Source organism: Bos javanicus, chromosome 17 (assembly GCF_032452875.1).
Source record: "Bos javanicus breed banteng chromosome 17, ARS-OSU_banteng_1.0, whole genome shotgun sequence".
Lineage (NCBI taxonomy): Eukaryota > Metazoa > Chordata > Mammalia > Artiodactyla > Bovidae > Bos > Bos javanicus.
Window position 1 is genome coordinate 19,173,806 of NC_083884.1, and position 27,275 is coordinate 19,201,080.

The 27,275-nt window shown below is 42.0% G+C and overlaps 1 long non-coding RNA gene across 1 annotated transcript; it reads right to left on the minus strand.

Annotated features, from left to right (window-relative positions):
• LOC133228594 (uncharacterized) lies at positions 1-26,577 on the minus strand. Its single transcript, XR_009730280.1, has 2 exons — positions 26,392-26,577; positions 1-315 (listed from the first exon to the last, which is right to left on the minus strand). It is a non-coding gene; the product is annotated as an uncharacterized LOC133228594 (long non-coding RNA).
• Positions 26,578-27,275: the final 698 nt, after the last annotated feature.

A 27,275-nucleotide genomic window follows, 5' to 3' on the forward strand; every position in this document is an offset into this window, starting at 1 on the left:
TTGTTGTTTTAAAACAACATTTATTGTACTACTGCAATCTTCAGAGCTAAGAAAAATGATGATTAGTATAGTTAGGAATTGTGGTTAGCTGATAAGAAACTTGAAATAACTGGCTTAAAACAAGACAGAGGTTTATTTTTTCCATGCATAAAACAGCAGAGGGGCTGGCAGTCCAGGGTTGGCATGATGTCTCCATATCACCAGAGATTCGGACTCCAAGTATTCTTCTGCTCTGTCCTCCGCTGAGCAGAGGTCCCATCCTTAAATTTACCTCATTGTATAAGACAGGGCTGTTGGGTCTATCTTGTCTGCATTCTAGGCAGGAAGAAGAAGGAAGGCAAGGAACCACATCAGCTGTTTGTTCCCATTTCAGAGATCTTTTCTAGAAGGACTTCGAACAGTTTCCATATATATCTTATTAACTATCTGAGCAACCTAGCGGCAAGGGAGATTAGAAGTGTGGTCTTCTAGTTGAATATATGGTCTCCAAGAAAGAAAGAGAAACGGAAACCAGGCTGGCAACTAGCTGTCTCATCTGAAGTAGTCATGCAATAAATGATTCAGGCTTAAACTGTGTCAGGATAAGGAATACCAGAGCATGAGATGGACATGGGGACGAATTTATTTGACATTTCTTGTGGGGAGCTGCCCATGAGAATGGGGTCCTTTGTCCGAAGGACACAGCTCTGGGAGCTGCCTCAGTCCTTGAGGGTTTGCTTGCAAACATAGCTCTCTGTCGAGCCACCCCAGAGATTAGGCGCTTATTTACTGCAGACACCTGGAGTTCTGTGCAAACTTCTCACGCACAGAAAAGTGTTATCTGGTGTAAGAAATAATAACAGGGTGCCATTCCCATGCTCTCAAGATTTCTTGTGACTGTTTGTAAGATGTATAGGTCAACCAAGAAAATGTTAACTGTCTTGTCTTTCTCACGCTCTCCTGTATAAATATAAGATGCTGAATAAAGTCGGTGTCAGACCGCTCCCCTTTGTGGAGACGTGTCTGAACCTCTCGACCCCATCTTTGTTGTAGTCTCTTGCTGTAGTTTCCTTTCTCAGCCCCGCCGTGCACGTTCTCAGGATCTGATTGACTTTGCTGGCTGGTACCGGCAATTTCTGTTGTAACCTGCTATTAAATCTTGCTATTGGGACTGACATAATAATGATTTAAAAACCAAACTTTTCTATTTCATTTGTTCTTTTCTTTTTTTTAAATAGGTAAGTTCATAATCATACGGGAGATTTAAAATATATATATATATATATATATATTTATTTATGGCTGTGCTGGGTCTTGGGTGCTGCATGTAGGCTTTCTCTACTTGTGGTGAGCAGGGGCTGCTGTCTAGCTAATGTGGTGCTTGGACTTCTCACTCTGGTGGCTCCTTACCATGGAGTGTGGGTTCCCAGGTGCAGGTTTCCATGGTTGTGGTACACGGGCTTAGTTGCCCTACCATATGTGGAATCTTCCTGGACCAGGGATGGAACCCGTGTCCCTTGCACAGGCAGGCAGATTCCTAACCACTGAGCCGCCGGGGAAGTCCTTTGTTCTTGAAACAAATATTTTAATGTCTCCTATATGCCAGGCACTGTTTAGATGCTTGAGATATATCAGTAAACCAAAATTCCTGCCCTTGAGGAGCTTGTATTCTAACAGGGTTATATAGACAAGGAACAATAAATAAGTACTTCAGCAGTGATGAAGATGTAACAAAAATTTCAGGTCTTAATCACGCTTGGTAGTGCACTCCCAAATGATCAAACTAAAACCATTGAGTTATAGGTTTGATATCCTCTATTCAAGGGAAGACAGTCCATGTGTTGGGGGACGACAGCCCTTCACAAGCAGTGGGGCCCTCTTCCAGAGGGATTTTGGGCAGAGGTCGTACAGAGCTTTAGAAAGAGCCAATGGAAACGGGGTGTGATTGGCCTGGAGGTTGGCGATCTCCATGTAAGGTTGGCAAGTCCTGTTTTCTAGGGAAAGGTAAGGTGAGCTGAGTTGGAGGAAGTGATTGGTGTCTGTTCGGTTTCCTTGACAGTGAGGTGTTTGGGGTAAGTGCAGACTGACTTACGTTTAGATTTGTGACATGTGGGATCACTGGGTTGGCCTCCCTTTTGTGGGTCCCAGTATACAAGTTAACTTTATCACTCTCAATATGAATATAAATTGGTACAATTTGGGGGGGAGATGCTATGAAATGGTCATGCCCTGTGATGCATTCACTTTACTTCCTATGAATCAGAATCTAATTCAAGGAAGTAACCCTAAATACCAGAATGCTTTTTGCATAAAGGTAATAATCCTTTTCCCTCATTACTGAAGATAGGGGAAAATGGGAACCAGTCTATCAAAGATAGGATAGTGGTTAAAGACATCATGACACTACTACTGGCATTAAATGATAAAAACTACCTGATGATATGGAGATGTGCTTATAGTGTTAAATGAAGAAAGAGCTATGATGCAAGACACCATCTGGTAGGGGTCTGGATGCCAGGTTCTTTTATAGAAGCAGAGAGAAAAGTGCTGAGGAACTGCAGAAAAAGGCAGAATGGAGAGAGACAATGAGGAAGTAAAGTAATAAGGGCCATCAGTCTTGCAAAATGGGAAGTGCTAATCTCTTCTTTTCACAGGTAGGTAGGGTCAGATTTTTCTCTCTGTGAGCTGAACAAAGGCACTTCAGTTTAACAAGAGGAGGGGCATCTGAGGCAGGACGTTACATATGATTATAGCAACGAAAGCAACAAAAAGCAAAGGCTAAAGTCAAAGAAACAGATCCAGCATGGAGTCAGAACTGGCTCTTCCCTGCAACACTATTTGGATACATTTTACTAACTTTCTTGATTGGTCATCTACAAACTGGTTAAAAATTAGAAGTTAGCGCAAACTACTTGATTTACTTGATTCTAATGGGGGTACTAAGTAACCAACCTCCACAAATGCTGAACTCAGTGTTATGCTTCTGTGGTTTCTACTTTAGATACAAAGTCCTGATAGTGCTCCTGCTCAGGCATGACCAGCTCTTTGTGACCCTATGTCTTTGTGACCCTGGCAGGTACAGCCTGCCAGGCTTCTCTATCCATAGAAGTTTCCAAGAATACTGGAATGGGTTGCCATCTCCTTCTGCCAGGAATTGAACCTGCATGTCTTGCAAATGGCAGATGGATTCTTTACTACTGTGCCCCCAGAAGTTTTTTTTTTTTTTTTTTCATAATTGGCCCTGATAAGTAAATTGAAAAGTAAATTGAAATCACATCAGATTTTGACTGCTTGGCTTTGTAGAGGTAAACAGAACCAATACTACTTCTACTGATGGGATTGAAGCTCTTTTAGTGTCACAAGGAAGGACCTTTAGAGATCATCTGCTCAATTTTTTTTACTTACCATTGAGAAAACTGGGACCAATAGTGTTAGTCTGGTAATAACTGTTATCAAAAGCTTGGCCTCTGTACACCAGTTTCAAATCAAATCTTGGAGAAAGAGTTTTGGGTGAAGTAGGAAAGAATAGCTTTATTTGTCAGGCTGAGGGGGACACAGTGGACTCCTGCCCTGGAAAACCATGTGTCCCAATCCAAGAAGATTTGATGAGGAGTTTTGTAACTATGGTTTGAAGGTGGGGTCTCTGACAAAATTAGGGTGGGATTAGGGCATGCACTCCTTTAATCAAATGATCTGTTTCCTAATCTTGATGAGTTTCTCTGGTCCCTATAATCTTGCCTGGGATGATTTCTTGGCTGCTAATCCCTTGGTTAGCAACTGTTTGAATCCACCCTTTGGAACTCAGGGAAGGTCATGGAGACTGTAGTCTTGCCTACAAGAAATGGAGAATAGAAAGTCTTCCCCACTTGGTTTAATCACTAGGCAGGATTGGGAGTTAGGTTTCCTGACTTTTTAGGAAACCAAGCCCTTGAGAATCCAACCAGAGCCTTATGATTCAAGATTTAATTCCACAATACTGGCTATTTAAAAAAAAAAAAAAAAGTTATCCGAGAACCTTGATGGAAAGAGGAAACAGTGAAAAGTTGTTAACTTATTATTTGGACATCTGCTTGAAAATATAAACAAAAAAATATGTTGGCTTTCTTTTTTAACAACTTTATTGAGCTGTAATTCATATACCGTATAGTTCACCCATTTAAAGTGAACAATTCAGTGCTTTTGAATACATCTGCAGAATTGGGCTTCCCAGGTGGTGCTAATGGTAAAGATCTGCCTGCCAATGCAGGAGACATAAAGAGACTTGGGTTCGATCCCTGCGTGGGAAAGTTCCCCTGGAGAAGGAAACGGCAACCCATTTCAGTATTCTTGCCTGGAAAATCTTATGAACAGAGAGCCTGGCGGGCTACAGTCCACGGTGCCACAAAGAGTCAGACACAACTGAAGCGATTTAGCAGACACATGGAATTGTGCAACCAAAGGGACAGTCCATGTTAAAACATTTTTTATAACCCTAAAAGGAAAATCTGTAGATATTAGCTGTCACTCTGTATTTCTCTGCAAATTCCCCATTCCTGGGCAGTAGATTCCTGTGAATCTACTGTCAACTACAAATTGGCACTTACCAAGGGCATTGCCAACAACTGAACAACAAAGGCATTTCCCATTTGCCTCTAGATTGAAGCCCATGCTGCTATAGCTGTTGACCTTCAACAACCCCTGAGGGAGTTCAGGTGGAGTGAGGCACTCTGTGCTCCAGGGAATCTGGTGGGACAGGTCTTTAGATAGTTGGATATTTTTAGGAACAGATTTTATGATCTCAATCCTTGCATCTCCTCATATCTAGAGAAGCAATAAATCCTTTCATGGTGACATCAGAGCCTCATGACTAACAAAACCCTTTTGTAAAATGAGTGCTCCAGTTCAGTTCAGTTCAGTCGCTCAGTTGTGTCCGACTCTTTGCAACCCCATGAACCACCGCATGCCAGGCCTCCCTGTCCATCACCAACTGCCGGAGTCCACCCAAACCCATGTCCATTGAGTCAGTGATGCCATCCAACCATCTCGTCCTCTGTCATCCCCTTCTCCTCCTGCCCCCAATCCCTCCCAGCATCAGAGTCTTTTCAAATGAGTCAGGTCTTTGCATCAGGTGGCCAAAGTATTGGAGTTTCAGCTTCAACATCAGTCCTTCCAATGAATACCCAGGACTGATCTTCTTTAGGGTGGACTGGTTGGATCTCCTTGCAGTCCAAGGGACTCTCAAGAGTCTTCTCCAACACACAGTTAAAAAGCATCAATTCTTCAGCACTCAGCTTTCTTTACAGTCCAACTCTCACATCCATACATAACCACTGGAAAAACCATAGCCTAGACGGACCTTTGTTGACAAAGTAATGCCTCTGCTTTTTAATATGCTGTCTAGGTTGGTCATAAAATGAGTACTTAATGGTATTGAACTCCACTTTCACCAAAACCATATATATTGACCTTCCTCCACTGCCGCTTTGGAGCGGAGTTTGGGATATCTCTCAGAGCCATCTGAGATGCTGCCTCCTAGGCTGCAGTCCTCATTTTACCTCAAATAAAGCTTAACTCGAAACTCTCAAGTTGTATATCTTTTTTTAGTCAACACTACTTCCTGTTGTTGGGGGGAAGAAAACTTCCTCTATAGTCCTAGGTTCTTCGTGCTGGTCTAAGAATTAAATTGTTGTGGGACAAATTAACAGGAGAAAAAGGAAATCAATCCTGAATATTCAATGGAAGAACTGATGCTGAAGCTGCATCTCCAATCCTTTGGCCACCTGATGTGAAGAGCAGACTCATTAGACAAGACCTTTATGCCAGGAAAGATTGAAGGCAGAAGGAGAAGGGGACGACAGAGGATGAGATGTTTGGATGGCATCACGAACTCAATGGACATGAGTTTAAGCAAGCTCCAAGAGACGGTGAAGGACGAGGAAGCCTGGCGTGCTGCAGTCCATGGGGTCGCAAAGACTGACGGACTGAACCACAACAACATACTTGGGAGAAACTCAGAAAATAACTGAGTAACTTGCTAAAAAGGCCAAAACCCTCACTCTAAGTACGTTTCTCAGCTAAAGATGGAAGAGGGTGTTGAGGGTAGGGAGAGTCAGTTATGTGAGACTACCTGGAAAAGCACAGTGAACAAGAGTGACTTGTGATGCAAATTTAACTCTGTGCCTTCTCCACTGATTTGGTAATCCTCTTTCTGGTTCAGGGAGATTTACCCTTACAAATGGAGATTTCCCTTTCATGCATAAATGTTTCTTACTAAAGGGAAACTCCCAACTTGGTTTTCAGAGCTTGTCTGCTATTTCCCGGAAACAGTTTAACACAATTAATATGCCAAAGATATTTCAGGGTGGCTGATTCTCCTTACTTAGTCCGTCTTTATAAATTTACCTGTTAGCGACATTTCCATAAGTGCAGTAATAATATGTGATTTTTATTTATTTATTTATTTATTTTTTATTCAATTTTAATTAAAAAAAAATTATACATGTGTTCCCCATCCTGAACCCTCCTCCCTCCTCCCTCCCCATACCATCCCTCTGGGTCGTCCCAGTGCACCAGCCCCAAGCATCCAGCATCGTGCATTGAACCTGGACTGGCATCTCGTTTCATACATGACATTTCACATGTTTCAATGCCATTCTCCCAAATCTTCCCACCCTCTCCCTCTCCCACAGAGTCCATAAGCCTGTTCTATACATCAGTGTCTCTTTTGCTGTCTCGTATACAGGGTTATCGTTACCATCTTTCTAAATTCCATATATATGCGTTAGTATACTGTATTGGTGTTTGTCCTTCTGGCTTACTTCACTCTGTATAATAGGCTCCAGTTTCATCCACCTCATTAGAACTGATTCAAATGTATTCTTTTTAATGGCTGAGTAATACTCCATTGTGTATATGTACCACAGCTTTCTTATCCATTCATCTGCTGATGGACATCTAGGTTGTTTCCATGTCCTGGCTATTATAAACAGTGCTGCGATGAACATTGGGGTACACGTGTCTCTTTCCCTTCTGGTTTCCTCAGTGTGTATGCCCAGCAGTGGGATTGCTGGATCATAAGGCAGTTCTATTTCCAGATTTTTAAGGAATGTCCACACTGTTCTCCATAGTGGCTGTACTAGTTTGCATTCCCACCAACAGTGTAAGAGGGTTCCCTTTTCTCCACACCCTCTCCAGCATTTATTATTTGTAGACTTTTGGATCGCAGCCATTCTGACTGGTGTGAAATGGTATCTCATAGTGGTTTTGATTTGCATTTCTCTGATAATGAGTGATGTTGAGCATCTTTTCATGTGTTTGTTAGCCATCTGTATGTCTTCTTTGGAGAAATGTCTATTTAGATCTTTGGCCCATTTTTTGATTGGGTCATTTATTTTTCTAGAGTTGAGCTGTAGGAGTTGCTTGTATACCATCAAGACAGTATGTTACTGGCACAAAGACAGAAATATAGATCAATGGAACAAAATAGAAAGCCCAGAGATAAATCCACGCACATATGGACACCTTATCTTTGACAAAGGAGGCAAGAATATACAATGGATTAAAGACAATCTCTTTAACAAGTGGTGCTGGGAAATCTGGTCAACCACTTGTAAAAGAATGAAACTAGAACACTTTCTAACACCATATACAAAAATAAACTCAAAATGGATTAAAGATCTCAATGTAAGACCAGAAACTATAAAACTGCTAGAGGAGAACATAGGCAAAACACTCTCTGACATACATCACAGCAGGATCCTCTATGACCCACCTCCCAGAATATTGGAAATAAAAGCAAAAATAAACAAATGGGACCTAATTAAACTTAAAAGCTTCTGCACATCAAAGAAAACTATTAGCAAGGTGAAAAGACAGCCTTCAGAATGGGAGAAAATAATAGCAAATGAAGCAACCGACAAACAACTAATCTCAAAAATATGTGATTTTTAAAAAAACTTTTTATTTTATATTGGGTGCTGCAGTCCATGGGGTCACAAAGAGTTGGATGCGATTTAACAACTGAACAACAACAATAGCCGATTAACAATGCTGTGATAGTTTCAGGTGAACAGTGAGGAGACTCAGCCATGCATATGCGTGTTCATTCTCCCCCAAACTTCCCTTCTATCTAAACTGCCACATAACATTGAGAAGAGTTCTGTGTACTACACAGTAGGTCCTTGTTGGTTATCCATTTTATATATAGCAGTGTGTACAGGTAACCATGGGCTTCCCTAGTGGCTCAGCCGGTAAAGAATCCGCCTGCAATGTGAGAGAACTGGGTTCGATCCCTGGAATGGGAAGATCCCCTGGAGAAGGAAATGGCTACCCGCTCCAGTATTCTAGTATTCTGGCTGGGAGAATTCCATGGACTGTGTAGTCCATGGACTCACAAAGAGTTGGACACGACTGAGCAACTTTCACTTTTACAGCCAACCGTAAGTTTGTTTCCTAAGTCTGTGAGTCTCTGTTTTATAAGTTCATTTGTATCTTTTCAGATTCCACATGTAAGGGATATCATATATTTCTCCCTCTCTGTCTTACTTCTGTCACGCGAGTGTATGTTCCTTGGTTCTTTGTCTCGTCACAACAAAGATCTGGAGCCATGGACATTAAAGCCCTTGGCGCATCGCAGCTCTCGGGTCTTGGACAAACCGTGTTGTAGCTCTTAGGCAAATCAGTGTTACAGCTCTATTTTATTTAGAAGATAGCAGGAGAATCCATCCTCGAAGTGTGAGGGCATGCCAACCCAAAGACTCAAAGAGAAGAGAGTGGAGGGGTGTGCGGGGGAGGGAGAGAGAAAGAGCACAGGGATGAGGGAGAGAAAGAGAGAAAATGCTTTGGCTCCTCCTTTTATATGTTTTTTCCTTCACCTGGCCTACCCTATGCAAATTGGGCTTAGCCAGGAGTGCTGTTTGTTCTACCTGAAGTCTTCACTCTGGTTCTCGGACCTTCCTTTGACCTTCCTTTGACCTTCCTTTGCTCTGTTTTCTCGAGCTTTTCCCTTTCTTGTCTTTTAGCCGACGCCATTTTGGACTCCTTTTCCCTATTCTACCTACCTAACACTTCACTCATTATGACAATCTCTAGATCTATCCATGTTGCTGCAAATGGCATTATTTCATTCTTTTCAATGACTGAGTAATATTCCATTGTATAAATGTGCCACATTTTGTTTATCCATTCCTCTGTCGATGAACATTTAGGTTGCTTACATGTCTTGGCTATTGTAAATAGTGTTGCAATGAACATTGGGGTGCATAAATCCTTTCAGATCATATTTTTCTCTGGCTATATGCCCAGGAGTGGGATTGCAGAGTCATATGGTAGCTCTATTTTTGCTTTTTTTAAGGAGCCTCCATATGGCTCTCCATAGTGACTATACCAGTTTACATTTTCACCAATAGTTTAGGAGGGTAATATGAGATTTTTTTTTTCTCAAATATTCATTTATTTATTTGGTTGCACTGGGTCTTATTTGCATCATGTGGGATCTAGTTCCCTAATCAGGAATCAAACTCGGGCCTCCTGAATTGGGAGCACAGAGTCTTAGCCACTGGACTGTGAGGGTAGTCCCTGGTGGCTTCTTCCACGTAGAATAGTGTTTCCAAGATCCACTGATGCTATAGCATCAATCAGTATTTCATTCCTTTTCATTTCCAAATAATATTCTATTTTATGGATATACCACATTACTTATCCATTAATCAGTTGGCATATTTGAGTGGTTTTTACATTTTTGCTATTATGAATAATACTGCTGTGAACATTTATGTTTAAGTTTTTTGTGTGGACATATGATTTCATTTCTCTTGGGTATAAACTTAAGGCTGAAATTGCTAGGTCATAGTGGCTCAGATGGTAAAGCGTCTGTCTGCAATGCCGGAGACCTGGGTTCGATCCCTGGGTTGGGAAGATCCCCTGGAGAAGGAAATGGCAGCCCACTCCAGTATTCTTGCCTGGAAAATCCCATGGACCGCGGAGCCTGGTAGGTTACCGTCTATGGGGTCGCAAAATGTTGGACACGACTGAGCGACTTCACTTTCACTATGGTAACTCTTGTGTTTAATATTTTGAGGGACTTACTCTTTTCCAAACCAGCTGCACAATTTTATATTCCCACCTGCAGTGTAGGAGGGTTCTGAGTTCTCCCCATAATCACCAGCACTTGTTAATACCTGTTTATAGCTATTTTAGCTAGTAGGTGCACAATGTTATCTCATTGTGCTTTTGATTTGCATTACCTAATGATTTAATGATGTTTAGAGAAGGGTCTCTTCAGACTTTTTGCCCATTTATAAAGACTGGATTGGGGAGTTCCCTAGTGGCAGAGTGGTTAGGATACCTCTAGGCTTTTACTACCTGTGGCCTGGGGTTCAATCTCTGGTTGGAGAACTGAGGTCCCATGTAGCTTTTTGAGTTGCATCGTACATATTCTGAATAGAAGGTCCTTTTCAGTTATATAATTTGCACGTATTTTCTCCTATTCTGTGGATTGTCTTTTCAGTTTCTAGATGGTGTTATTTAATTTTTAAAATTTCTATTTATTTACTTTTTGGCCATCCTGAGGGCCGTGTGGCACCTTAGTTCCCCAACCAAGGATGAAACCATGCCCCCTGCCGTGGAAGCAGTGGACTGCCAGGGAAGTCCCAGGCCTGTGTTACTTAAAGCACAAAAATTTTAAATTTTCATGAAGTCAAATGTATTTATTTTTTCATCATTTGTGCAATTGATGTCATATGTAAGAAACCATTGCCTAACTCAAGGTCACAACAATTTGTTTCTACATTTTCTTCTAAGAGCTTTGTAGTTTTAGCTCTTATATTTTGATCTAGAATACATTTTGAGTGAATTTTTGTATATGGTGTTAGGTAAGGGTCCAACTTTAAATTATCTTGGCACCTTTGTTGAAAATCATTTGACCATGAATGAAAGGGTTTATTTCTAGATTGTTAATTCTATTCCCTTAGTTTTTATATTTGTTATTTCATGTTAGTATCAGATTCTTGATTATAGTCATTTTTTTTTGCTTCCATAACATTAAAAAAATTTTTTGTTGGTGTATAGTTGATTTATTAATACAATGTTGTGTTAGTTTCAGATGTACAGCGAAGTGAATCAGTTATACATATACATATATCTATTATTTTTTTTTCTTAGATTCTTTTCCCATATTGTTGTTATTGTTCAGTCGCTCAGTCACGTCCAACTCTTTGTGACCCAATGGACTGCAGTACTCCAGGCTTCCCCGAGTTTGTTAAAATTCATGTCCATTGAGTCCATGATGCTAACTAACCACCTCATCCTCTGTCACCCCCTTCTTCTCTTTCCTTCAGTCTTTCCCAGCATCAGGGTCTTTTCCAATGAGTTGACTCTTCCATCAAGTGGCCAAAGTATTGGACCTTCAGCTTCAGCATCAGTCCTCCCAATGACTATTAAGGGTTGATTTCCTTTAGGATTGACTGGTTTGATCTTGCTGTCCAAGGGACTCTCAAGAGTCTTCTCCAGCATCACAGTTCAAAAGCATCAGTTCTTCAGCATTCAACCTTCTTTATGGTCTAACTCTCACATCCATACATGACTATTGGAAAAACCATAGCTTTGACTATACAGGCCTTTGTTGACCATTACAAAATATTGAGTTCTGTGTGCTATCAGCAGGTTCTTATTAGTTATCTATTTGATATCCGTATACTGTAGTGTGTATATGTCAGTCCCTTGATTACAGTAGCTTTGTGATAAGTTTTGAAATTGGAAAGTGTGAGTCCTTTAAATTTGTTCTTTTTCAAGATTGTATTGGCTGTTCTAGGTCCCTTGAATTTCTGTGTGCATTTTACGTTCAATTCACCAATTTATGCCAAATAACCAGCTGGGATTTCGATAGGAAACATGTTGAACTGATAAATCACTTTGGGTGGGATTATCATTTTAACAATATAAAGTCTTTTGATCAAGGAACATAGGGTATCTTTCCATTTGTTTAGGTATTCTTTAATTTCTTTCAGCAGTATTTTGTAGTTTTTAGAGCCTAAGGACAGTTTGTTTTTCCGAAAGAGCAATGGTGTTGGAATTAGTCAGCTCTGTAGTTGAATCTCAACTTAACCACTCAGAAACTGAGTGACGTTGGGAAAGTTACGTAATTTCACCAAACTACTGTTTTCATTAGTGTAATTGGAGCTGCCATACCTATTTTACAATTGTTTACAGTTGTTAGGGTTAAATGAGATACTGCAAATACCCTCAGCAAAAGCAGTGGTGTTCAACACAATGAATTCCTTTTGGAAAATTCCTCTCGGCATTGCATCATCTCATAGTAGATTTTCTGACTGATCTATGCCACTATTTTGTCCTTGTATGGACCTGTTTCAAACAGTAAGCTTCCCAATTTACTCGTCTGTTTTCTTCACATGGGAGCCACTCCAATTTCCTAAAATACTTTGTCCAATAATATTATACTTATGTCAAATAACCTGAAGTTCCACCCTGTAACTTTGTCTATAGAGTCCAAATTTGCTGAAATTCCCGGGTCTCACTCTACCCAGTCAACATTCTTTTCAGGGTCGTCTTCTCTTTATAGAAAGTGGACCAGAGATTCTACGTTGTATAGCAGGGCAAAGAGAGTTGGGATGTATTTTGGGCTTGCTGTGACAGGTATCTGTTCCTCCATCCTCACAACAATGCAGACAATTGTATAAGGAAGAACATTCTATCCTCGAGGCTTCAGGTTGAATGGATCTGTTAGGCACAGCTCCTCTGTATTGAGGAAGTAGCAAAATATACACTGTCTTAGTCATACAGGCAATTGACAGGATTGAAAATATAGAATGTTAAAACCAGTAGTCCATTATTACGGGATTATATGAAATCATGTGTGTGAAACTTTTGAGAATTTTAAAGCACTATTAGAATTTAAAGAATATTTCATTCAATTAAAAAAAAACACCAAACAAACCAATAATCCAAAGCCAGTCATTCAAAATGTAAACAAATAAGCATAGAAAATACTATATGGTGGCTCAATGGTAAAGACTCTTGCCTTCAATGCAAGACACGTGGGGTCAGTCCCTGGGTTGGGAAGATCCCCAGGGGAAGGAAATGGTGACCCACTCCAGTATTCTTGCCTGGGTAATCCCACGGACAGAGGATCCTGGTGGACTGCAGTCCTTTGGGTCTCAGAAGAGTTGGATCCAACTTACCAAAACAACAACAAAAGAATAAACTATGAATATGTAACATGATAGGATAGAATCTTTTTGATTAGAGTTATCAGTCTCTAGCCGACAGAATACAAAGCCTACCAGGGCAACCAAAATTGATTTAAATCTCCAGTGTCCTCTTTGAAACCTGTAACAATAAAAAAATGAAATACAAAATTAAAAGCCTACAACATACTAATTGATTTAATGACCATGTGGTATCCCTGAAGGTATTTTTTTTTTGGAAATAAGATACCAGTTAAGGGACCTCCCTGGCAGGCAGTCCAGTGATTAAGACTCCTCACTTTCAATGCAGGGGACATGCGGGTTTGATCCCTGGTTGGAGACTAAGATCCCATATGCTGGCCACAGGGTGTGGCCAGAAAATTAAAAAATAAGTAAAAGAAAAAGAAGCCAGTTAGAAAGTTTTTCCTTGGATATCTCTGTAATGTTAATGCAGTGGACTTAGAGGTAGGTGTGAGTATTTCAGTCCATCTTAAAGATCTCACAGAGCCGGATACTGATGCAGATCCCCTATTTAATGGACTCTTGTCATAGCAAGTCCTGCCCTCAGTAACCTGGTCTCCAGTTTGTCTTGAGCATGCTCACCCAGTTCTGAAACTTGTCCTAACAACATTTTTGCCAAGCTGAAACAACTGTCATTATGTTTTTGCATACCATGAGCTCTGCATCATCAATTCTAAGATACAAAATACAAGTTTGATTTTTTTTTTCCCCTTAACATTTTAACGCCTTGGAAATGGTCTCTTAAATTCAGTGAAATTCACTGTTTATATCCATTAAGCGTGTAAATTTTAACTGATCCTTTCGCTAACACCTTTCTGAGATCTCCTTTACTTTATCCAATAGTAAGAAATCCATAATTTTCCTGCAGTATTCTAAATCCTGGTTGGCTGAGTTAGGCCCAACCAGCCCGAGCTTCATTAATTAACACGGTCATCATAGAACCTGAGTCCCAGGCCCCAAAGGATACAAGTTCTTTAACTTTAAGGTTGTTTAGAGACATTTTTTTCCCCTAATGTCTAAATATTCTGTCCTCACATGTAGCAGTTGTCCCAATCTCACTTGTTTTTTTGGCTTAAATCTGTTTATAAGAGACTGAACTTGTCAAACCAAGAGGGGCCCTGTGGGGCTCCCAGGCACAGAGGCCATTCTGTTCCCCCATTTCCTGTAGGCAAGACTCCAGCCTGCATGACCTTCTCTGAGTTGCAAAGGGCGGATTCGAACAGTTGCTCATCAAGGGAGGAGCAGCCAAAAAACCACCTGAACCCTGCTCATGTCCTAATCTTGTCAAGAGTCTCCAGCTTTGACACATTGTTACAAAACCCTTCATCAAATCCTCCAAGGTCGGACACATAGCTTTTCGAGGCAGAAGCCTGGTGTGTCTCCCTTTACTTGGCCAGGTAATAAACCTATCACTTTCTCAGTTCAGTCGCTGAGGCGTGTCCAACTCTTCGCCACCCCATGAATCACAGCTCGCCAGGCCTCCCTGTCCATCACCAACTCCCGGAGTTCACTCAGACTCATGTCCATCGAGTCAGTGATGCCATCCAGCCATCTCATCCTCTGTCGTCCCCTTCTCCTCCTGCCCCCAATCCCTCCCAGCATCAGAGTCTTTTCCAATGAGTCAATTCTTCGCATGAGGTGGCCAAAGTACTGGAGTTTCAGCTTTAGCATCATTCCTTCGAAAGAACACCCAGGACTGATCTCCTTTAGAATGGACTGGTTGGATCTCCTTGCAGTCCAAGGGACTCTCAAGAGTCTTCTCCAACACCACAGTTCAAAAGCATCAATTCTTTGGAGCTCAGCCTTCTTCACAGTCCAACTCTCACATCCATACATGACCACAGGAAAAACCATAGCCTTGACTAGACGGAACTTTGCTGGCAAAGTAATGTCTCTGCTTTTGAATATGCTATCTAGGTTGGTCATAACTTTCCTTCCAAGGAGTAAGCGTCTTTTAATTTCATGGCTACAGTCACCATCTGTAGTGATTTTGGAGCCCCCCAAAATAAAGTCTGACACTGTTTTGACTGTTTCCCCATCTATTTCCCATGAAGTGATGGGACCAGATGCCATGATCTTCATTTTCTGAATGTTGAGCTTTAAGCCAACTTTTTCCCTCTCCTCTTTCACTTTCATCAAGAAGCTTTTCAGTTCCTCTTCACTTTCTGCCATAAGGGTGGTGTCATCTGCATATCTGAGGTGATTGATATTTCTCCCGGCAGTCTTGATTCCAGCTTGTGTTTCTTCCAGCCTAGCGTTTCTCATGATGGACTCTGCATATAAGTTAAATAAACAGGGTGACAATATACAGCCTTGACATACTCCTTTTCCTATTTGGAACCAGTCTGTTGTTCCATGTCCAGTTCTAACTGTTGCTTCCTGACCTGCATACAGATTTCTCAAGAGGCAGGTCAGGTGGTCTGGTATTCCCATCTCTTTCAGAATTTTCCACAGTTTATGTGATCCACACAGTCAAAGGCTTTGGCATAGTCAATAAAGCAGAAATGGATATTTTTCTGGAACTCTCTTGCTTTTTTGATGATCCAGTGGATGTTGGCAATTTGATCTCTGGTTCCTCTGCCTTTTCTAAAACCAGCTTGAACATCAGGAAGTTCACGGTTCACATATTGCTGAAGCCTGGCTTGGAGAATTTTGAGCATTACTTTCCTAGCATGTGATGTGAGTACAATTGTGCGGTAGTTTGAGCATTCTTTGGCATTGCCTTTCTTTGGGATTGGAATGAAAACTGACCTTTTCCAGTCCTGTGGCCACTGCTGAGTTTTCCAAATGTGCTGGCATAGTGAGTGCAGCACTTTCACAGCATCATCTTTCAGGATTTGAAATAGCTCCACTGGAATGCCATCACTTCCACTAGCTTTGTTCTTAGTGATGCTTTCTAAGGCCCCCTTGACTTCACATTCCAGGATGTCTGGCTCTAGGTGAGTGATCACACCATCGTGATTATCTTGGTCATGAAGATCTTTTTTGTACAGTTCTTCTGTGTGTTCTTGCCACCTCTTCTTAATATCTTCTGCTTCTGTTAGGTCCATACCATTTCTGTCCTTTATCGAGCCTATCTTTGCATGAAATATTCCCTTGGTATCTCTAATTTTCTTGAAGAGATCTCTAGTCTTTCCCATTCTGTTGTTTTCCTCTATTTCTTTGCGTTGATCACTGAGGAAGGCTTTCTTATCTCTTCTTGCTATTCTTTGGAACTCTGCATTCAGATGCTTATATCTTTCCTTTTCTCCATTGCTTTTCACTTCTCTTCTTTTCACAGCTATTTGTAAGGCCTCCCCAGACAGCCATTTTGCTTTTCTGTATCATTTTTTACTTCACCCAAAACTCTGTCTCTGAGGTTTGATATGGCATTGGTGCACAGAGAGGCTAAGCTTTCATAACACTATTAGTAAATTAAATTCTGCCTCCGCCCCCCGCCCCACCTGCCCCTGACATGTCAACTGCCCCCTCTCCTTTTTCCCTAGCAAAACTGTGTGTTAGCACTTAGGCAAACTAAACAACCTGATTTTTTGCTGGCATTAGACCGTCAATCTCTGAGCTACTTGTCTGTGTAAATAATAACCAGTTTATTTCATTATAATCAAACTTTGCTGTAGTTTGATAAGACCTCTGTGTCTATACCTTAGAAAAAGGAAATATGATTTTTTGTGTGTGTAACTGAATCTCCTCCTCATTTGCATACCCACCCCTCAGATGTCTGGAACCAATTTGATAGTACTCCAAGTTGTATTCTTAAACTTTACATTAGCTGGTATAATAATTATAGGGAACACACACAAAAACAGGTAATTCTACCAAAGCTTTATTTAAAACGAATCACAGCCTTCAAGCAGACACCATAATGGAATGTTACCAGCCACGAGAAGCTCTGAAATGAAAAGTTCCACCCTTGAAAAGTCTATCTGCAGGACACTTTGTCTGGAAGCTTAGTATCAAAGGAACTGCTGGGTTATAAATGTAATCACGAGTTAAGACTGTGTGCCTTCAGGGCCACATAGAATTATTTACATCAGAATTGAGATCCTTCCTTGCCAATCAGCAGATTTCCTTAAACCTGTGTGAACTGACTGGGAAATTATTTTTCGTAGCAGCAAATACAATATTATTACATAGGGATTCTATAGAAATGGGATTACCAGCCATTTTCAAACATTTTGTACTATCAGAATATGTAATCAAAATTTTGTTGTTGTTTAAATCAGTTGGCAGCCTGTAATATCAATACTATATAAGATGTGAATCCTGTTGGGGCCTTAAACTATAGGTTCCAAGTGGGCACTCTGCAATTGGTGATAAGACTGCTGCTGCTGCTGCTGCTAAGTCACTTCAGTCGTGTCCAACTCTGTGCGACCCCATAGACGGCAGCCTACCAGGCTCCCCGGTCCCTGGGATTCTCCAGGCAAGAACACTGGAGTGGGTTGCCATTTCCTTCTCCAATGCATGAAAGTGAAAAGGGAAAGGGAAGTCGCTCAGTCGTGTCCGACTCTTAGCGACCCCATGGACTGCAGCCTACTAGGCTCCTCCATCCATGGGATTTTCCAGGCAAGAGTACTGGAGTGGGGTGCCATTGCCTTCTCCAGGTGATAAAACTAGAAAACAGCAATGAATAGAGTCAGCTTATAACGAGGAGGAGGAGAGTGCGGTGGGGACAGTGCAGGGCAATGAGAGGCTTCTCAAACTTTGCTTTATTTAAAGAGACTAATGCACTGTAAATTTTTTTCAAGCCTCCTGTTTCATTATAAAAATCACTGCAATTTGACCCTCTACACCATCATGTTTATTATAAATAAAATTCCTAAATTTAATTTAATTCCTAAATTCTGGAGTGAAATGTGTACTGCATAGCTGTGCTTAGTCACTCAGTTTGTGACCCCGTGGACTGTAGCCTACTAGACTCCTCTGTCCATGGGGATTCTCCAGGCAAGAACACTGGAGTGGGTTGCCATGCCCTCCTCCAAGGGATCTTCCCAACCCAGGGGTTGAACCCAGGTCTCCCTCATTGCAGGCGGATTCTTTACCATCTGAACCACCAAGAAAGCCTGTACTGCATAGAGGATGTGCTATATTTTTTTGTGTGGCTTCAAAGAATCTCCCCGCTCATTTCTGAGGATCAGACTCTTGTGCTGAGTGAACCAGATTAGTACTGGGTACTGGAAAGTACAATGGCTCTGGAATGAGAACAGAGGTTAAATTCCAGCTTTAACATGTGGCTGCTAAGTCGCTTCAGTCGTGTCTGACTCTGTGCAACCCCATAGACGGCCTCCCACCAGGCTCCCCCATCCCTGGGATTCTCCAGACAAGAACACTGGAGTGGGTTGCCATTTCCTTCTCCAGTGCATGAGAGTGAAAGTGAAAGTGAAGTCGCTCAGTCGTGTCCAACTCAGCGACCTCATGGACTGCTGCCCACCAGGCTCCTCCGTCCATGAGATTTTCCAGGCAAGAGTACTGGAGTGGGGTGCCATTGCCTTCTCCGTTGTTGTTCATTCACTATGTTGTGTCCAACTCTTTGCGACCCCATGAACTGCAGGACGCCAGGCTTCCCTGTCCTCCACTATCTCTTGGAGTTTGCTCACACTCATGTCCCTTGAGTCTGTGATGCCATCCAGCCTTCTCGTCCTCTGCTGTCACCTTCTCCTCCTGCCCTTAATCTTTCCTGGCATCAGGGTCTTTTCCAATGAGTCAGCTCTTGGCATCAGGTGGCCAAAGTATTGGAGCTTCAGCTTCAGCATGTCATTCCAGTGAATAGTCAGGGTTGATTTCCTTTAGGATTGACTGGTTTAGTCTCCTTGCAGTCTAAGGGACTCTCAAGAGTTTTCTCCAGCACCACAGTTCAAAGGCATCAACTCTCGCCTTTTTTTTTTTGGATTTTAATTAATTATTTTTTAATTCTTTTATATTGGAGTACAGCAAATTAACAGTGTTTGATAGTTTCAGGTGAACAGCGACAGGACTCAGCCATACATATATGTGTATCCATTCTTTCCCAAACTCCCCTCCAATCCAGATTGCCACATAGCCTTCTTTATGGTCCCAACTCTCACATCTGTACATGACTACTGGAAAAACCACAGCTTTGACTATACAGACTTTTCTCAGCAAAGGGATGTCTCTGCCTTTTAATGAGCTGTCTAGATTTGTCATAGCTTTTCTTCCAAGGAGCAAGTAGTCTTTTAATTTTGTGGCTGCAGTCACCATCCACAGTGATTTGGAGCTCAAGAAAATAAAATCTGTTACTGTTTCCACTTTTTCCCCTTCTGTTGCCATAAAGTGATGGGTAAGTTATTTAACCAGTCTGGGCTTCAGTTTTCTCAGGCATAGAATGGTTTTAACAATGCCTGTCTGAATGGCTATGCATTCTCCCCTTCTTCTTGAGCATTAATACCCTGTGTTTGGCAGGACATTGTCACCAGTTAAAATATTTCATTTTCTAGCCTTCTTTTCACAGAGATTTAGCCATTTGACTAAATTCAGGTTAAAAAGGTGTAAAAGGAAGTGTTAAACGGTACTTCTGAGAATTCTCCTTAAAACAAGTGTGGGCACCCTTCTTTCTAACTGTATGTTTCCTGGAATGTGAGAATGATGACTGGAACTCTGGAAGCCATTTAGAATCATGAGAATGAGGGTTACACTTTGTGGATGTTGAAATAGAATTGAAAGGAGCCTGCATTCCTGACCACATTATGGAGTTGGCATACCACCCCAGAACTGCCCACCTCTGGTCATTTTTTATGTGAGAGAAAGTAAACTTTTATTTAAAAAAAAAAACCCACAGTGGAGGAGGGAGGGATAAAGGGTTTTGTTTTTTAATTGAAGTATATTTGATTTACAATGTTAATTTCTGCCGTACAGCAAAGTAATTCAGTTATAAATGTACATAAATTCTTTTTAATATTCTTTTCCATGATGGTTCATCACAGGACATTGAATATAGTTCCCTGTGCTGTACAGTAGGATCTTGTTGTTTATCCATCCTGGGTATAATAGTTTGCATCTCCCAACCGCAATCTCCTACTCCATCCCTCCCCTGCCACCCTCCTCCTTGACAACCACAAGTCTGTTCTTTACGTCTGTGAGTTGGTTTCATAGATAAGTGCATTTCTGCCATGAACATGTGTCAATTCATATATATGAATTTAGATTCCATATATAAGTGATATCATACGGTATTTGTCTTTCTCATTCTGACTTACTTCACTTACTGTGATAGTCCCCAGGTCCAGCCAAGTGGCTATGAGTGACATTATTTTATTTTTTATAGCTGAGTAGTATTCCATTATATATATGAACCACATCTTGATAGAGTTCTTTGTATCCAGCTGAACCTAACAGATTCTGATGGAGTCTATTAACAGAGTATAACCTAACAGATATGTATATAATATGCATATTATATATAACATAGATACATGACTTCAGTACATTACATATATAATATTAATCAAAGAAGAGATAGTATTTAGTCCAGGCAGGATCTGAAACTCAATAAATAGCTTCTGCAGGGAATTCCCTAGTATTCCTGTAGTTAGGACTCCATGCTTCCACGGTCGGTACAAACAAACACACATGTACAAGAAAATACACACACAGGCAGGCATCTTACACACATCACTCTGCATCTTGCTTACATTCCTTAAGGTACCTTGGAGATCGCTTTGTATTTTGTCCTAATGCTATTATTTCACTCCTGCTTTCTTCATCTATGATTATTGTTTCTTGACTGAGCTATTCCAAAAGTACACAGAGTGACCTGTATCAATAGCCAGTTTTAGTTAACCCTACCAAATACATGCTCCATTTTCAACTAATGAACTGGCATTTTGGCTTATACATGGATTTTCTTGTGTGTTTGATTATCTTGAACTTGTCCTCTTTCCCTCTAGATAATAACATTGCCAACTACCATTTCACCTAAGTCTAAAACCTGGTAATTACCCTTGGCAGGTTTAGCAAATAAAAATGAAGGTGCTAGTTAAATGTGAATTTCACATAAATAATGAATAATATTTTAGTGTAAGTGTTAGTGTAAGTTTGCCTGTGTAACATTTGGGACATACTTATACCACAGAATTACTCATTTTTTGGTCCGAAATTCAAATTGAGCTGGGAGTTCCAATTATATTTTATCTGGCAGCCTTATCTCCTTAGGATCTCTAAAGGTAGCACAGATTGATATCTAAACTCTAGAACTCTCTCTCTTTCTGCTGTTGGAGAGGAAGACATTTTCCTCTCCCCTTCTAGGTTCCTCAGACCAGTCTAAGAATTAAATTGACCTGAGACAGATTAACAGAAGAAAAATCACACAAAAGCTTAATAACACGTAAACATGGGAGAGACCCAGAAGTACTGAGTAACTCACCAAAATGGCCAAAGTCCTCGTCTCAAATATCGTCAGCTGAAGATGAAAGAGGATATTGTGGCTAGTGGTTTCCTCACAGTTGAGGAAGACGATTCATTTGGAGGTGGAAAAGCAAATGTTTGCTGGGTCCTGGGAGACAGTATAGGACGCAGAATAGACGCTGGACTCTGGGCCCTGTTTCCCCCGCAACACCCAGCCCATCTTCTTGGCAGATCTCTCTGGTGGTAACTCCATTGTGTGAACAGGCCCTCTAAATTCTTTTAGACAGTTAGTGGGAAGGCCAAGGTTCTCCCTGAGTCTTTGAGGCCTTGATTATTTCCATCTGGAATTAATTTGCATGCCAGAGAGACATTTTGTGGAGGCGAATTTTGCTCTCCTGCAGTACCATTGGCCTACCGGCTTCCCAGCATTTCTCAGTCTCCCCAGGAGGTAGATAGAGCCAAGGGACTAAGTTCTTTCATGGAATAATAGAAGGAGGGACATATGCTACCTCCAAGCCTTGTCGAAAAAATATCCCATATGCTTTTCTTATGTTCCGTCTTCCCTCCTCTCAGAAGGTGAATTGGCCTTTACAGTGATGGCCAGAGCTGACTTGAAAAACAGTGTATTACAGATGGTGGAGACTCAGCCTGGATCCCTGAATAACTGAGAATCAGAGCCCTTGCCAACTTGGAATTGATGTTGAAAGCTCAGCTTCTGTGCTCCAGTGCCAAGTCGAATCTTGGAGACAGAGTTTTGAGTGAAATCGTAAAGAATAGCTTTATTGCTTTGCCAGGCAAAGGGGAACACAGCAGGCTCCTGGCCCTGAAAACCTGTGTGTCCTAACCTGGGAGGGTTTGGACAGGAGTTTTACAGCAGTGTCTCAAGGGCGGGGTGGCTGATGAGGATTAGGGTGTGTGTAGGGTCTCAAGGTGTGAAGAGCTTTTCTGGTTCTTTTAATCTGAAATGAAGAATGCTAACATGTTCCATTTATTGGGAGTTTTAGTTCTCTAAAGACCTGAAAGATAGTGTTATGTGTATTCCTTGGCACAACCAGGACCCTGCCCCAAAGTTGCTCTGTTGGTTCTAGGCTTTTCCTGTCTGTCTCCGCATTCCTTCCATTCCCTGATTAGCAGCTCTCTGAAAGGCTTCCATGCCCAGGAGCCACACAGGTTCCTGCTCAGTTTCAGCAAAACGTATGGTACTCAGCCATGGATTTTAGATTGTAATGGTATTAATTGTCTTTGGGGTTTTGTTTATCTACCTGTAAACTGGACTGGTATGGAAATATTCGGCTATAACTCTTCAAACTAATATTTCTAATTTTTCTCCCACTGTTGACTTGGAATCTTTGAGAACTAAGTTCAGTTCAGTTCCGTCGCTCAGTCGTGTCTGACTCTTTGCGACCCCATGAACTGCAGCACGCCAGGCCTCCCTGGAGTTGGTGTCCATCACCAACTCCTGGAGTTCACCCAAACGGTGCATCAAGGCAGTGATGCCATCCAGCCATCTCATCCTCTATCAGCCCCTTCTCCTCCTGCCCCCAATCCCTCCCAGCATCAGGGTCTTTTCCAGTGAGTCAATTCTTCGCATGAGGTGGCCAAAGTATTGCAGTTTCAGCTTCAGCATCAGTCCTTCCAATGAACACCCAACACTGGTCTCCTTTAGGATGGACTGGTTGGATCTTCTTGCAGTCCAAGGGACTTGCAAGAGTCTTCTCCAGCACCACAGTTCAAAAGCATCAATTCTTCGGTGCTCAGCTTTCTTCACAGTCTAACTCTAACATCCATACATGACCACTGGAAAAACCATAGCCTTGACTAGACAGACCTTTGTTGGCAAAGTAATATCTCTGCTTTTTAATATGCTATCTAGGTCGGTTATAACTTTCCTTCCAAGGAGAAAGCATCTTTTCTTTTTTTTTTTTGCATCTTTTTATTTCATGGCTGAAATTACCATCTGCAGTGATTTTGGAGCCCCCCAAAACAAAGTCTGACACTGTTTCTACTATTAGCCATCTATTTGCCATCAAGTGATGGGACCAGATGCCATGATCTTCGTTTTCTGAATGTTGAGCTTTAAGCCAACTTTTTCCCTCTCCTCTTTCACTTTAATCAAGAGGCTTTTTAGTTCCTCTTCACTTTCTGCCATAAGGGTGGTGTCATCTGCACATCTGAGGTTATTGATATTTCTCCTGGCGATCTTGATTCCAGCTTGTGCTTCTTCCAGCCCAGCGTTTCTCATGATGTACTCTGCATGTAAGTTAAATAAGCAAGGTGACAATATACAGCCTTGATGTACTCCTTTTCCTATTTGGAACCAGTCTGTTGTTCCATGTCCAGCTCTAACTGTTGCTTCCTGACCTGCATATAGGTTTCTCAAGAGGCAGGTCAGGTGGTTTGGTATTCTCATCTCTTTCAGAATTTTCCATAGTTTATTGTAATCTACATAGTCAAAGGCTTTGGCATAGTCAATAAAGCAGAAATAGATGTTTTTCTGGAACTCTCTTGCTTTTATCCAGCAGATGTTGGCAATTTGATCTCTGGTTCCTCTGCCTTTCCTAAAACCAGCTCGAACATCTGGAAGTTTACAGTTCACATATTGCTGAAGCCTGGCTTGGAGAATTTTGAGTATTGCTTTACTGGCGTGTGAGATGAGTGCAATTGTGCGGTAGTTTGAGCATTCTTTGGTATTTGCCTTTCTTTGGGATTGGAATGAAAACTGACCTTTTCCAGTCCTGTGGCCACTGCTGAGTTTTCCAAATTTGCTGGCATATTGAGTGCAGCACTTTCACAGCATCATCTTTCAGGATTTGAAATAGCTCCACTGGAATTCCATCACTTCCACTAGCTTTGTTCGTAGTGATACTTTCTAAGGCCCACTTGACTTCACATTCCAGGATGTCTGGCTCTAGGTGAGTGGTCACACCATCGTGATTATCTGGGTCATGAAGATTTTTTCTGTACAGTTCTTCTGTGTATTCTTTCCATCTCATAATATCTTCTGCTTCTTTTAGGAAATGGCAACCAACTCCAGTATTCTTTCCTGGAGAATCCCATCGACAGAGGAGCTTTGTGGGCTACAGTCCACGGGTCGCAAAGAGTCGGACACGACTGAGTGACTTCACTTTCACTTAGGTCCATACCATTTCTGTCCTTTATCGAGCCCATCTTTGCATGACTTGTTCCCTTAGTAGCTCTAATTTTCTTGAAGAGATCTTTAGTCTTTCCCATTCTGTTGTTTTCCTCTATTTATTTGCATTGATCGCTGAGGAAGGCTTTCTTATCTCTCCTTGCTATTCTTTGGAACTCTGCATTCAAATGGGAGTATCTTTCCTTTTCTCCTTTGCTTTTTGCTTCTCTTTTCACAGCTATTTGTAAGGCCTCCACAGACAGCCATTTTGCTTTTTTGCATTTCTTTTCCATGGGGATGGTCTTGATCCCTGTCTCCTGTACAATGTCACAAACCTCCATCCATAGTTCATCAGGCACTCTGTCTATCAGATCTAGTCCCTTAAATCTATTTCTCACTTCCACTGTATAATTATAAGGGATTTGATTTAGGTCATACCTGAATGGTCTAGTGGTTTTCCCTACTTTCTTCAATTTAAGTCTGAATTTGGTAATAAGGAGTTCATGATCTGAGCCACAGTCAGCTCCCGGTCTTGTTTTTGCTGACTGTATAGAGCTTCTCCATCTTTGGCTGCAAAGAATATAATCAATCTGATTTCGGTGTTGATCATATGGTGATGTCCATGTGTAGAGTCTTCTCTTGTGTTGTTGGAAGAGGGTGTTTGCTATGACCAGTGCGTTCTCTTGGCAAAACTCTATCAGCCTTTGCCCTGTTTCATTCTGTACTCCAAGGCCAAATTTGCCTGTTACTCCAGGTGTTTCTTGACTTCCTACTTTTGCATTCCAGTCCCCTATAATGAAAAGGACATCTTTTTGGGGTGTTAGTTCTAAAAGGTCATGTAGGTCTTCATGGAACCGTTCAACTTTAGCTTCTTCAGTATTACTGGTTGGGGCATAGGCTTGGATCACTGTGATATTGAATGGTTTGCCTTGGAAACGAACAGAGATCATTCTGTCATTTTTGAGATTGCATCCAAATACTGCGTTTCGAACTCTTTTGTTGACCATGATGGCTACTCCATTTCTTCTAAGGGATTCCTGCCCACAGTAGTAGATATAATGGTCATCTGAGTTAAATTCACCCATTCCAGTCCATTTTAGTTCGCTGATTCCTAGAATGTCGACGTTCACTCTTGCCATCTCCTGCCTGACCACTTCCAATTTGCCTTCATCCATGGACCTGACATTCTAGGTTCCTATGCAATATTACTCTTTACAGCATCGGACCTTGCTTCTATCACCAGTCACATCCACAACTGGGTATTGTTTTTGCTTTGGTTCCATTCCTTCATTCTTTCTGGAGTTATTTCTCCACTGATCTCCTGTAGCATATTGGGCATCTACCGACCTGGGGAGTTCCTCTTTCAGTATCCTATCATTTTGCCTTTTCACTGTTCATGGGGTTCAAGAATACTGAAGTGGTTTGCCATTCCCTTCTCCAGTGGACCACGTTCTGTCAGACCTCTCCCCCATGACCCGTCCGTCTTGGCTAACCCCACACAGCCTGGCTTAGTTTCATTGAGTTAGATAAGGCTGTGGTCCGTGTGATCAGATTGACTAGCCTGTGATCATGGTTTCAGTGTGTCTGGCCTCTGATGCCCTCTTGCAACACCTACCATCTCACTTGGGTTTCTCTTACCTTGGATGTGGGGTATCTCTTCACGGCTGCTCCAGCAAAGCCCAGCCGCTGCTCCTTACCTTGGACGAGGTCACCCTTCCTCACCTTGAATGTGGAGTAGCTCCTCTCGGCCCTTTTTGAGAATTAAGCGGTCCCTCTTTTGAAGCCCTGCAAAGTGAAGCTGAATAGCTGATATACATTTAAGAGAGATCACCACAATGTAACAGAGACTGGCTGATCACAGTCCTTAGCATGGGACTGTTGCTATGCACTATTACCGTCACACCCCTGCCCCCCTCCCCCCCCCGCTTACTAGGCAACAGTTATGTGTGGACCGTTAATGGTCCTGCTCAGCTATTGGTTGGCACTGCAGTGGGCTCCTCCCCCAAGTGACCAACTGTCACTGAGTGACTGTTAGTGGTCCTGCTCTGCCATTGGTTAGTGCTACAGTGGGCCCATCCCATGAGTCACCAACTGTCAGTGAGCAACTGTTGGTGGGGGACTCATCCAAGGATCCAAAGAGTGGTGGCCGTCAGGTGGAGAGTGAAGTAAGTGGCAGATCCTGGGCCTCGGGACAGCAGGTGATATGGGGGGCCTGGGGAATAGTCTGGGGGATGTGCCTGCAGGGCTCCAGAGCCCTCATCAGGGCCCCCCGACTGGTGAGGTCTAGGTCTTGAGGCGGCAGTGAACCTCTCCCCTCTCCCCACCTCTGTGACCTAATGGCAGTAGCAGCCTCTGCCTGGGAGACAGTATGTGGAACCTTCCTCCCACCCATATTTGGGTGGCCTGGGGAGCCAGAGGGCTAGTTGGGTCCTGGGCGCCTGGCTTCCTCAGCGATGAAAGCTAGACAAGATCTGGGGACCTGTTCCTAAGGGAACCACCAACTGAGATCTGTTTCCGGCCAGGACTGGACCTTGGAGGGTGAGGGTTAAGCCTTGGGACCTTGCCCTTCCATATCAGAACAGAGAAGATTTGTTTGGTAGAGATTT